General features: G+C 38.3%; 1 long non-coding RNA gene across 1 annotated transcript in view; it reads right to left on the minus strand.

The window, feature by feature from the left end:
• Positions 1–1922: 1922 nt before the first annotated feature.
• The window catches only part of LOC109237088, a 29055-nt gene continuing 18311 nt past the window's right edge, over positions 1923–12666 (minus strand). Inside the window, exon 3 of the long non-coding RNA XR_002069596.1 lies at positions 1923–2224. This is a non-coding gene — a long non-coding RNA (uncharacterized LOC109237088). The remainder of the gene's footprint in view (positions 2225–12666) is intronic.

The raw sequence follows: 12666 nt of genomic DNA on the forward strand, positions 1-12666 counted from the left end.
ACTGAGCTGGCAAGAGAAAAAAAGAAGAATGATGGCATTCTTCAATATATGCTGAAACTCCTCCAAGCCAAAAACCAAACACCTAGTTCTTCTCAGCCTTAAGCCTCCTAGCCTAGTGTAGATCAGCCAGTGACCCAGTTGGGGACTTTTTGTTTCTTTTGCCCATGTTTTCAGTATTTTTATTTCTTCTTATGCTTTTTGGTAGAATCTTATCAATCATCAATGAAATTCACCTTTTTTGCTCTAACTGTTTGTTTATATTTCTTTGATGGTTAAAGTTCTTAGCTTAATCTATGATGACTAATCCATGTTTGCATTTGAAGTAGCCCCAGTGGCCATGAGTAAGTTTAAAATCTGGTTATCTCACATTTTTTATGCAACTTTTTGATGATTCTAAAACAGGGGAAAAGGTTGTGCTTTATACTTTGAACAGTGATGTTTATCACCTAATGTACTTGGTCTTTGATGATAAGTGATAAAAAGGAAAAATATTTCTAACATTATGTTGATGTTGAGCTAAGTATAAACAAGGCCTAAGGTTATAAAAGCACAGAGTTTATCATTATCAAAATGGGAACATTTTTTGGCCCAAGTGAAGGTTATTTTTGAAGATTAACAAAGGAAGCCAGGCATGAATCAGGTCCATCCCTTGTGTGCATAGAAACGGGTAGATTCGAGTATGTGGGATGCACGTGAAGATATGAGCTTAACTTGGTATATTTGATATCTCCTGATCGAAAAGGTTGCATAATTGATAAGGAGAAGGACTCCTTACTCAAAGAGAACACTATCCAAGATAGCGAAGGAGTTAGAAGTTGAGATCAACTACAACTCTTCCACTAAGGAAGAGTAGCATTAGAACTCTAGTTATTTCTTCATCTACTAACTCTATAAATTGTAGGATGTTCTCACTTTACAGGTAATGCACAAATGCAGAAGTTAAACAAGAATTGAGAGCAAAATAGCAAGGTATTTTTGTAAGCAATTCGTGTGTGATTCAAGTGTGCAAACCTGAAGCTACATGAACCAGATAGAAGAACCAGTTCCAAGTGTCTGTCTTTTATTCTGGTTCAATTGTAGTAGGTGTTTTCATATTGTACCTTTCAGCTTTATCTAGAGGCAATTATAATAGGTACTCAGAGTATTCAAGTTAGAGTTTACTTGAAGTTGTCGCAACAGTTAGAGGCTGTTTGCTACAAGGGATCAGAGTTAGTCCTAGGTTTACAAAAGTGTTTTTGTAAATGTAGTTTTTGGCTCAGTGATTTAGTGGAGAGTTTGAGAAATCCTACTGGGAAGTAGGTCGTAGTTTTTTCACCTTTTGAGCCAGGTGTTTTCCACGTAAAATACTTGTGTTCTTTACTTTCCGCATTTACTATTTCAGCAATAGTAGGTTAAGAAACTCTTAGAAGAACCAGATCCTTCCATAATCTGCTTAAGCAAAAATTGGACTCCACACAAATCACCCCTCCTCTTGTGTGGTATTGAAGTTAAAACATCAATTTGTGACTATAAAGTCAATGTCGTGAAGTTTAAATAGTATGTTAAATTATTTTTAAATTCAAAAGATTGTCAAAATAGACTAAAAAAGAGAGAGAGTTAAAGAAAATGAAAAGGAAAGACGACTATATTCAACATGTATGACATTTTCCATCTCGCATATGATAAAGAAAAAGATATCATTCTTTTTAAAGCAATTTAAAAAGAAAAACGTTTGATATAAAATATGAGACAAATGAAATAGTAGCTTTATGCCCAGCACGTTTGTTCTTATGGCTGTGCACAGGCAAACTGCCGCCTCTAAAGTGGGAGGACTCACAATTATGGTAATGCATGGGTTGTGTGGTATTGAAAATGTTAAAGGAATATCTAGTACTCTTTTTTTTGAGAAACTGGAATAATTTTATTGGTAAGACTACGTAACGTCCATTACAAGATCCAGCGAATCATTACAAAAGGATGAAAGGCCATATATGGCATTTAGGTTACCAAGATTGGCAAGTTTCCTACAGTTACTTTTCACAAACAGATTTATTTTTTTGGAGAAAAACCCTCCTTGTCCTCCAGCATCCTGGACTCAACAAAGGTAGGGGTTACAACATAACAGACTAAACCATAGTGCATTGGTTTCTTGGCTCCTTCCTGGACTAGCAGGTGAGCGACTTCATTTCCTTGTCTAAAGCTATGCCGGATCACCACTTCCTTGTCCTTCTGGGAGATCAAGTACCTGCATGATTGTAGCAAAAAATCGTAAGAGGTGTTGCCCTCTTTTAAAAGATCAATTAACTGTGTTGAATCAGTTTCTATTTCACGAGGCCATATGTTGTGTTGAGAGATAAACTCTAGGCCTTTTACCAGAGCTAGAATTTCAGCATGTGTACAATTTACAGCTTGGACTCTTTGTTGGAATCCCATGATCCATTCTCCTGCGTTATTTCTTATGACTCCTCTTATTCCTGCGCGAGTCTGGTGGAAAGCTCCATCTGTATTTAGCTTAAACCAACCAGCACGGGGTCTGTGCCATTGAGTGTTGCAAATAATATTTTTTGAGGGAGAGCTTTCTCTAGATGTTAGTAATGCAAATTCAATCGCTTGCTTAACAACGGAAGAGATTAAAACACGGTTAGAAGTATTGTTTTCGAGGTTATTATTTCTATTTAGCCAGAGATTCCAAATTGCAAAGGGAAATAATTGGGACCAAGTAAGCAATGTAGAAGGAATGGACGAGTTAGAATTTTTCAATTTGTCTACCCATAGGTTATCCTCAGAAATAGGCCAGTTAGTACTGATGTTCAGGGATTGCCAAATTATTTTTGCCATAATGCAGTGAATAAAAATATGGGGGATGTCTTCTTCGTGCTGGCGATATACAGTACATATTTTGTCTACATTCATTTCTATATGATGAAGGTAGGATCTAGAAGGTAGTCTATTGTGATAATATTTCCATAGGAGAAATTTTAATTTGTTGGGACATTGAGATTCCCAGATCCAACTAAAGTTTTTCGAAGGAGTCTCGTTGGGCTCAATGAGGTTGTAACAGGAAGATGTAGAGAATAATCCATTGCTATTAGGTTCCCAAGTCAAGAAGTCATGGTTTCTTTATGTTGGTAAGCTAATGGACTGAATTTTATCAACTAAGTTGTTTGGCAGAACTGGAGAGATTTTATCTAATGACCAAGTGTTGTGAGTGATGAGGTCTTTAATGGTAATAGAGCAATCTTTTTTTGTAAGAGGGCCCTTAATGATATTCCTAAGATAGGGGCTTTTTGGAATCCATTTTGTATCCCAAATGTCAAGGGAGGAGTTATGACCTATATGCCACAAACAACCTTTTATACAAAAGTGCCAACCTTTTAGGATACTTTTCCAACAAAAAGATTGAGTTTAGTAGGGGAAGATATATATGTTTGCTTGAGGACTTTGGCCCAAGGGGTGTGAGGATAGTTTAGGAATCTCCAAGCAAGGCTTGTTAGGAGAGCAAGGTTTTTTGATTTAGCTTTCTTAAGGCCAAGGCCACCTTTGTTTTTTTCTAGAGTAATTGTATCCCATTTAAGGAGGTGTAGTTTCTTTTTAGAATCATTGGATCCCTAGATAAAATCTCTTTGAAGTGTATTAATGGTTTTAAGGATTTTTTCTGGGAGAAGGGTATATTGCATTACGTAATTGAGAATACTAGCAAAGGTTGAGGATGTAAGGGTGGTACGACCTGCCATGTTAATATAATTAATTTTCCAATTTGCTAGACGACTTCGCATATTATCAATAAGGAAGTGAAAGTCTTTGGATTTTGGAGTGGAATCCAGTATGGGGAATCCTAAGTATATTCCAAAAGAATTACTACTCTTTATACCAAAGAAACTAGAGGTAGCAACTTTAATGTCTTTGGTGCAGTTTTTGGAAAAAATAATTTTTGATTTGGCCATGTTGATGCTTTGACCGGAGTACTTGCAAAACATGTCAAGGCCAGACTTAATAGAAGTGCAAGATTTTTGATTGATGTGACTCATAAGGGTTAGGTCATCTGCGAAAAAAAGGTGAGATAGAGGAAGGCCATTTGAGCAAAAGGTAATTGGATCCCATCTTATGTCTACTTGAAAATTAATATAACGTGATAACATTTCCATGCAGAGAATAAAAATATAAGAAGATATGGGGTCACCTTGTCTAATACCTCTACTAGGGTAGAAAAAATCACTCCTTGCACCATTCACAATAACAGCCATACTGGATGTGGTGATACAGGACATGATTAATTTTGACAGGTTAGGAGGGATTTTGAAATATTTAAGGGTTCTACATATGAAAGACCATTCCAACTTGTCAAAAGCCTTTTCTAGGTCAATTTTTAGGATCATCCTATTCTTTTTACTGGAGCTTTTCTTGAAGTTATGGATGATCTCTTGAATAAGGATTGCATTATCACTAGCTCTTCTATTTTTTAGAAAGCTGGATTGGAAGGGGCTGATGATTTGGTCTAGGAATGGTTTTAACCTATTAGCTATAATTTTAGTGATGATTTTATAGCTGGTGTTGCATAATCCTATAGGTCGGAAGTTCCTAAGATTATTAGCATTGTGTATTTTAGGGATAAGGCACAAATAAGTGGAATTAATGTTGGCAGGGATTTGGTAGGAAGTGAAGGTTTCATGACAAAAGGAAGTAACACTAGGCTCGATAAATTTCCAGTATTTTTGATAGAAGAATGGGTGAAAACCATCTGGACCAGGCTCTTTGTAAGGTTTAAAAGAAAAGATAGCCTTGATAATTTCACCTTTTGAAAGCGGCTTGTCTAGTGGTGAGAGGTCAAAGGAGTCAAAACTAACAAGGCCACTGAAAATATCCGATTTCTTTGTAAAGCAGTGGGAAGTTGTGAAAGCATTCTCAAAAAATTTTGAGCATGAGTAAGGATATCAATATGATTGTCAACTCAATTCCCTTGGTCATCTTTAATGAAGCTAACATGGTTTCTTCTTCTCCTATTAGAGGCACTTATATGAAAATTTTTTGTGTTTGCGTCCCCATCATTGAGCCATGAAATTCGTTATCTAAGTATCCAATAGTCTTCTTCTAGTTTAAGGATATTATTGAAGTCATTTTTCAGAGAAGATTCTAGGCTTTGGAGAAAAGAACTATGAGTATAATTGAGGGAGTTTTGTATACCCTTAAGGCGAGCCAGAATTCTCTTTTTTCTTTTAAAGACATCACCAAAAGTTTCTTTACTCCACTTGGAGATGTTGGTAGTAAAATTGTGAGTGGCTTCTAAGAGGTTATGATTAAGCCAATTTTGACGAACTAAGTTGACAAAATCAGGATGAGTACACCAAATATTCACTATCCTAAAGGGTTTACGAAGAGTTACATGAGTAAAGGAGTTAAGGTTTAAGAGAAGAGGATTGTTGTCAGAGTAAGTTTTTGAAAGATGGGTTACTGTGGCATTAAGGAAAAGATTTGCCCAGTCTTCATTACCTAAAAAACGATCTAGTCATTCCATAATTAAACCCTTAAACCTTTTCCTATGGTTGGACCACGTAAATTTGCTACCCTTATAACCTAAGTCCATAAGTCTACATTTGTTAATAAAGTTCCAAATCCTAGAGGTCCTATTAATACTGACAGTTCTTCCTCCAAATTTTTCGGATGACATAGTAATGTCATCAAAATCTCCACCCACTAACATCCTCCCTTGTAGCTATTGGAAATATTAATAAGATTTTCCCACATAGAATCTCTAGCATGAATATTAGTACTAGCGTAGATAGTGCTTAATAACCAAGTAAAGCCAAAGGGAAGTACCTCTATCATTGCATGAATTTCTTGACCCCTCCTTGTGAAATTATGAACACTGACCACGGTATGGTCATAGAGAATGGCCATTCCTCTAGATTGGCCTTCAGAGGGAACTTCGATCATCTCAGAGAAATTGAAATCATTAAGAAGGGAACCATGCGTTGCCATTCTGGTTTCAAGGAGAGCAACTAAGCAAGGCCTATGAGTGTTAACTAGGTCCCTAAATTACGACGAAAGTCGTCATTGTTAGCACCACGGACATTTCAGAAGATGATTCTAGTGGATCTCATCATTCTTGGTTGGCGGGGTGGGTTGACAGTCATCTCCTCCTCCTCCAAGTTGGAGTTTGAGGTCCTCCTTTGGCATGGAACCAAGATCACTGCATGGTTCCCACAGTTGGGTCCCGTGGAGGCCTTATGTCCACTGAGCATTTGAATATTGAAGGAGGGCAGTATGAAGTTCTTGCTCAACATCTCCTTGAATAGTAGTACTTTTACTTCGTTTAGGTTTGCAAATTCCACACTCGATTCCATAAGTAGAGGATCTATTTCTTCCATCTCTTCTGGGTGATTTTCTACTGGTTCTTGCACATTGGGAGGTGGATTGTTTCCCATCTGCATTGGGATGTTGTTCTAGGCATTTGCATGTGCATGCATGTCCCAGGGCATGAAAATGGGGTTGATTTGAGAGAGCTCCTCCGGTAGGAAGAATGGAAGCTCTACTGGTGGATTTTATGGGGCTTGAGGGTTTGCTTGGGGAGGAAGATTCCATTGTTGTTGCATGGTTTGAATCAGATTTTGATTCATTGTTAGAGCCAAGGGGTGTAGGACATTGTTGATCCATATTTGGTTCATGTAATTGTTCATGGCTAGCCTCATCCCTTCCGATATTAGTTGAGCAAGGTAAGGGGTGCTCTGGATTATAAGGACCGTGTCCTGGCCATTGATGTCCATATTGAACGAGATTGCATGGCCCGTCAGTCCTGCTTCTAGCCAAGATAGGGGTTGGTAGTTTTGGGGAAGTGGGGGAGAGGTGTAGTAAACTGTTGCCTCTGGGAGATGAGGGGGAAGTGGAGGAAGGTTGTTCATTGTTGGGAGGTGTTGGTAACAAAGGATTTGAAGAAGTCTGTTTCTCCTCCTCGATGAGATTGGTAATCTTGGCATTTTTTTGAGTGGCAGAGTTTATATTAAGGATTTTTGGACGAGTGGGATTGGTGCTAGACAATTGCCTAGGTAACTTTATAGTAGAACTTTCTACTTGCATTGGGTCAGATTGGGGAAGAGTAAGGGAGTTAACAAGATCCTTGGAGGATTTTGTTTGTGACACTTGGTCGTGAGAGGTGTCCATTTGGCATACCTCAAAGAGCTCGTTGGCTGGTGGAGATAGAGGAGCTTTGGAATTAACGGGAAAGATAATGTCAGTGCATGGGGTGTTTGCTGGAGAGAAATCCATACTATTAAGGCTAGAATTTATTTTATTAAGAGGTTGATGATTAAGCAAATGATTTTTGTTAGTAGGATTTTTAGTTAATGATTGTGAGCTAAGAGTAGAGGGTTGCATGCTGTTGGCCACGTGTGGCTTCAGATATTGCAAAGTGTCATGCAAAGTAGGCATGCATTGGGAGGAAGGGATACTATCAGAATTAGGAGAGGTGGTTTCCTCCAAAACCATGGGCTATTCCATTAGACTAGAGAATTGGTTGTTAATCAAATTAGATTTAGGGAAAAACGGCTCATTAGTGGTTTGGATTTTTCTTTTATCTTTCCCATATTGAACACTAGTAGATTTTTCCACGTAATTAAGCTTCTGAGTGTTGAGATACTTATCTGTATCAGCATCATAAATTCTGACATTTATACCTGGGACATTTTGATTATGAGTGGAAGTTGTAGAAGATCGTGTAAGCTTCCTTTTTGTCTTGGCAAAGGAGACTGTTTTCCAGTCGTCCTCCATTGGCTCCTGCTCTTGCTTTTGTGTATTTTCAAGATTGGTGGGGATAACTGGTGCCTTGGCACTTTGTTTTTTAATGGAGTAATGACATTGAGGGGCAACATGGCCTAATCTCCCACAATTTTTGCACAAGAACTTTTCTCCTTCATAGCAAATGTCTTGCTTATGGGAGCCAATAAAAATACAGGACTAACAGGAATATCCATGGGGATTTCCACGCACAGCCTTGCATATCTTTCCCTAAGAGTAGCAGATGTGCATGCATCAACCTTTAATAGTTTTCCTATCGTGTTTTCAATCCTTTGCAAGATTAAACTATCGTAAAATTCTGTAGGAAGCTGGGGAAAACAGACCCATATAACCGTAGAGAGAGGCTTTGCCTCAGAAGCAACAAAGTTAGCTTCCCATTTGAACTGATAAAAAATAGCCATTAATAAACCAAGGACCTTGCTGTAAAGCTTTCACCATATGCTCTTCCTTAGAGAATTTCACAATATAGTAGTCTGCACCCAGGTCAATTGATGGAATGTTTTCGGAAAGTTTCCACAAGTCCTGGATTTTCCTCTTTAGGTAGTGGTGTAGAATTCGTTTACCTAAGAGTTGATGATGACTGAATATTTCCAAGGATGGTAGATTCGCCGGAGATCATCTGGTGATAGGCTAATACAGTAGCCTTCCTTTACAGGTTCCTCCAATCGCGTGTCATGCATTACTGATGTTGTTAATTCCGCTTCTTGGTGTATGGTCATTGGGGAAGACATCTCCCCTTTTAGTGCTATTAGGTTAGAGTGGGGTCCGGTGAGTAGTATTTCTTTGAAAGAGGGAGAGTCTCCTAGGGGAGTAGGATTATGATCATTTGATCGATTCACGCTTGTCATAGTATTGGTTGGAATATCTGGTAGTTTGGGTTGGATTGAGGTGGTTATGCCAGTGGAAATGGGTGGTATAGTCATCTACTTTCTAGAGTGAGAAGTTTTCACTTTTTAATATCTAGTAATCTAATTAGTTGCTTACCTTTTAGCCTCCGCCAGTACTAGAGATTTTCGTGATCTAAGGCATCTCTATGGAATGTTTGAACCAGTGATATTGTTTAAAATATCATGATAGATTTGTGATTATAAAATCATGTTTTAAATGGTAAGTTAAATTATTTTTAAATATAAAAAATTATTAAAATAGACTAAAAAGGAGAGAGAGAGAGAGTTATATAAAATGAAAGGAGAGACTACTGTTAACATGTATGATATTTTCCATCTTACATTCGATAAGAAAAAGATTTCATTCCTTTTAAAGCAATTTAAAAAGAAAAATGTTTGACATAAAATATGAGACAAATGAATATATACTAGCTTTATGCCCAGCACGTTTGTTCGTTAAAATATCATGGTATAGTCAGTTTTCACATTGGTCAATGAAAAATAGCCAGCGTTTATCAAGTCAATGAAAAATAGCCACTATTTTGCTGCAACAGGGACCGGTCCAGTATAATATACGGGAGTTCTGGTGCATTTGTGTACGAACTCCAGCATATTATGCTGGACCGGTATACTTTGCTAACTCCTGTAAAATTTGCGGGAGACTGGAGCACCAGTGCTCCAAACTCCAGTATATTATAATGGACAATTATACTTGCTGGAACTCCCGTAAAATTTGCGGGAGTTCCAGCATAATTATGCTTGAACTCCCGTAAAATTTGCGGGAGTTCCAGCATAGTTATCCTGGAACTCCCGTAAAATTTACGGGAGTTCAAGCATACTTATGCTGGAACTCCCGTAAAATTTGCGGGCGTATTTTTCCGGATTTTGAACAGTGTTTTCGCTCAGATTTAAAGTGGCTAAATTTCGATGACTTTTGAAACTTGGCTATTTTTCAACGACCAGTGGTAAATCTGGCTATTTTTTAATTTCTCCCCGTTTGTTCTTATGGGAAAGTTGGAGGGCTTCAATTATGGTAATGTTGGGTTTTTAAGGTATTTAATTAATATATTAAATACTTAAAAGAGGGTGAATGGGAAATGGAGGGAAATGAAATTTTTGAGTGAAATTTTAAGTTCCCTCTCCCTTGGCAAATGGGCATTGTCCCATATTGGAAGAGGAAGAGGTTTTTATGGGTATATAAGCAATTGCTCTTCTTCTAGCTCTTAAAGAGTTGAGAAGAAGGCAAGCCTCGCGCCGTCGTCGTCGTCGCTCGCTCGGCTCGGCTTCGGCTTCGGCTACGGCTACGGCTACGGCTTCGGCTTCGGCTTCGGCTTCGGCTTCGGATTCGGATTCGGATTTGGATTTGGTCAAATATCGATTTCTGGTTCATAAATTAGAAAATCCCGACATTCATAATAATACGGTTATAGAATCAGATAATGCTGAGTTCTTTGAAAATATATATCCGTATAAAAAGGAATGTGAGTCGATTGGTGAAGGATCTAAACGACCTCGGGAAGAAACAAAAGAAAGTACACTTAACCAAGAAGATCCAAGACGTAGTAAACGTCAAAGAACGTCTACTTCATTTGGACCAGATTTTGTGACTTTCTTATTGGAAAATGAGCCTCAAACATTTAAAGAAGCTATGTCTTCTTCGGAATCATTGTTATGGAAAGAGGCGGTCAATAGTGAAATAGAATCCATACTAAACAACCATACATGAGAATTGGTTGATCTTCCTCCTGGAAACAAACCGTTGGGATCTAAATGGATCTTTAAGAGGAAAATAAAAGATGATGGTACTATTGACAAGTATAAGGCAAGACTTGTGGTCAAAGGGTATAGACAACGAGAAGGTCTTGACTACTTTGATACATACTCTCCAGTTACAAGAATTACATCCATACGAACGTTAGTAGCGTTAGCTGCAGTTTATGGTCTTGAAATTCATCAAATGGATGTTAAGACGGCCTTCTTAAATGGAGAGTTGGAGGAAGAAATTTACATGGAACAACCTGAAGGGTTTGTGGTTCCAGGTAAAGAAAAGAAGGTCTGTAGACTTGTTAAGTCCCTTTACGGATTAAAACAAGCACCCAAACAATGGCATGCTAAATTTGACCAAACAATGTTGTCAAATGGATTTAAGATAAATGAATGTGATAAATGTGTGTACATTAAAAATGTTCCAAATCACATAGTCATTGTTTGCTTATATGTGGATGATATGCTCATAATGAGTAATGACATTGCCAACATAAATGCTACTAAGCGTATGCTAACTAGCAAGTTTGATATGAAAGACTTGGGAGTTGCTGATTTAATTCTGGGAATTAAGATCCATAAGACTTCTCAAGGTCTAGCATTGTCACAATCTCATTATATTAAGACAGTACTTGAAAAATTCAAGCACTTGGGCTTTAAAGTTGCAAAGACTCCAATTGATGTGAATCTTGCATTAGCAAAGAACAAAGGCCAGAGCATATCACAATTGGATTATGCTCGTGTGTTGGGTTGCTTAATGTACATCATGAATTGTACACGACCAGATATAGCTTGTGCTATAAGTAAATTGAGTCGATATACGAGCAATCCAGGCCAATCTCATTGGATGGCCATGAAACGAGTTTTGGGGTATTTAGTACATACCCAGGACTTTGCTTTGCATTACAATAAATATCCTGCGGTCATTGAGGGATACTGTGATGCAAATTGGATCACCGGATCAACTGATTCCAAGTCCACAAGTGGATATGTATTCACTATTGGTGGAGGAGCGGTATCTTGGAAGTCATCCAAACAAACTTGTATTGCCCGCTCTACAATGGAGGCTGAGTTCATAGCCTTGGATAAAGCCGGTGAAGAAGCTGAATGGCTCCGGAATTTCTTGGAAGATATTCCATTTTGGCCCAAACCGTTGGCACCAATATGCATACATTGTGATAGTCAAGCGGCAATTGGAAGGGCTGGGAGCGTTATGTATAACGGTAAGTCTCGCCATATACGACGAAGACATAAAACCGTTAGACAATTACTCTCTAGAGGAATTATCACGATTGACTATGTAAAGTCAAGTGATAATGTGTCGGATCCACTTACAAAAGGCCTAACTAGAGAGGTAGTTGAGAAGTCATCAAGGGGAATGGGACTGTGGCCGAGAACAAGTCATAGTGGCGGTAACTCTACCTAGAAGACTGGAGATCCCAAGATCTAGGTTCAAGGAGATCAAACAAAGTCATTTATGACGGTTCAACATTGTCAACTAAACTTTTGGTCCATTCTCGTGATGAGACAATGTTCAGTACCAAGGATAAAGCATTAAGGCTTTTTAATGATTTCTAAATTTGATACGGGGTATATCAAATAGTGTATCTACGGGATGACACGTTTAGGAATCACCTATGTAAGTGTGAAGTGTTAGCCGCTTCAAGGAGAACATTGTAAGGCCAGTTCTCTACGCACTTATGAAACCAGGCGGTGTTCATGGCTGAAACGAACACAACAATGAGAACCAAAGACGGTTAAGGGTTGGTTGTGTGACTTGTGGTTGTCTAGGTATACACTAAAGTTCGACGGTTCAAAGATATCAAATCTACCGATTGATCGAGTATATCCGACATAAGTTCACTACGGAAAGTTCAAAGGGAAACCTACTTATCCAGATGCAATTAATCCTTACTTGTGAATCACACAGTTTTTCATGCATACTTCCGTGATATAGCCATTCCCCATTCATGTGGGGGATTGTTGGGTTTTTAAGGTATTTAATTAATATATTAAATACTTAAAAGAGGGTGAATAGGAAATGGAGGGAAATGAAATTTTTGAGTGAAATTTTAAGTTCCCCTTCCCTTGGCAAATGGGCATTGTCCCATATTGGAAGAGGAAGAGGTTTTTTATGGGTATATAAGCAATTGCTCTTCTTCTAGCTCTTAAAGAGTTGAGAAGAAGGCAAGCCTCGCGCCGTCGTCGTCGTCGCTCGCTCGGCTCGGCTTCGGCTTCGGCTTCGGCT

Source organism: Nicotiana attenuata, unplaced genomic scaffold (genome assembly GCF_001879085.1).
Source record: "Nicotiana attenuata strain UT unplaced genomic scaffold, NIATTr2, whole genome shotgun sequence".
Taxonomy (NCBI): domain Eukaryota; kingdom Viridiplantae; phylum Streptophyta; class Magnoliopsida; order Solanales; family Solanaceae; genus Nicotiana; species Nicotiana attenuata.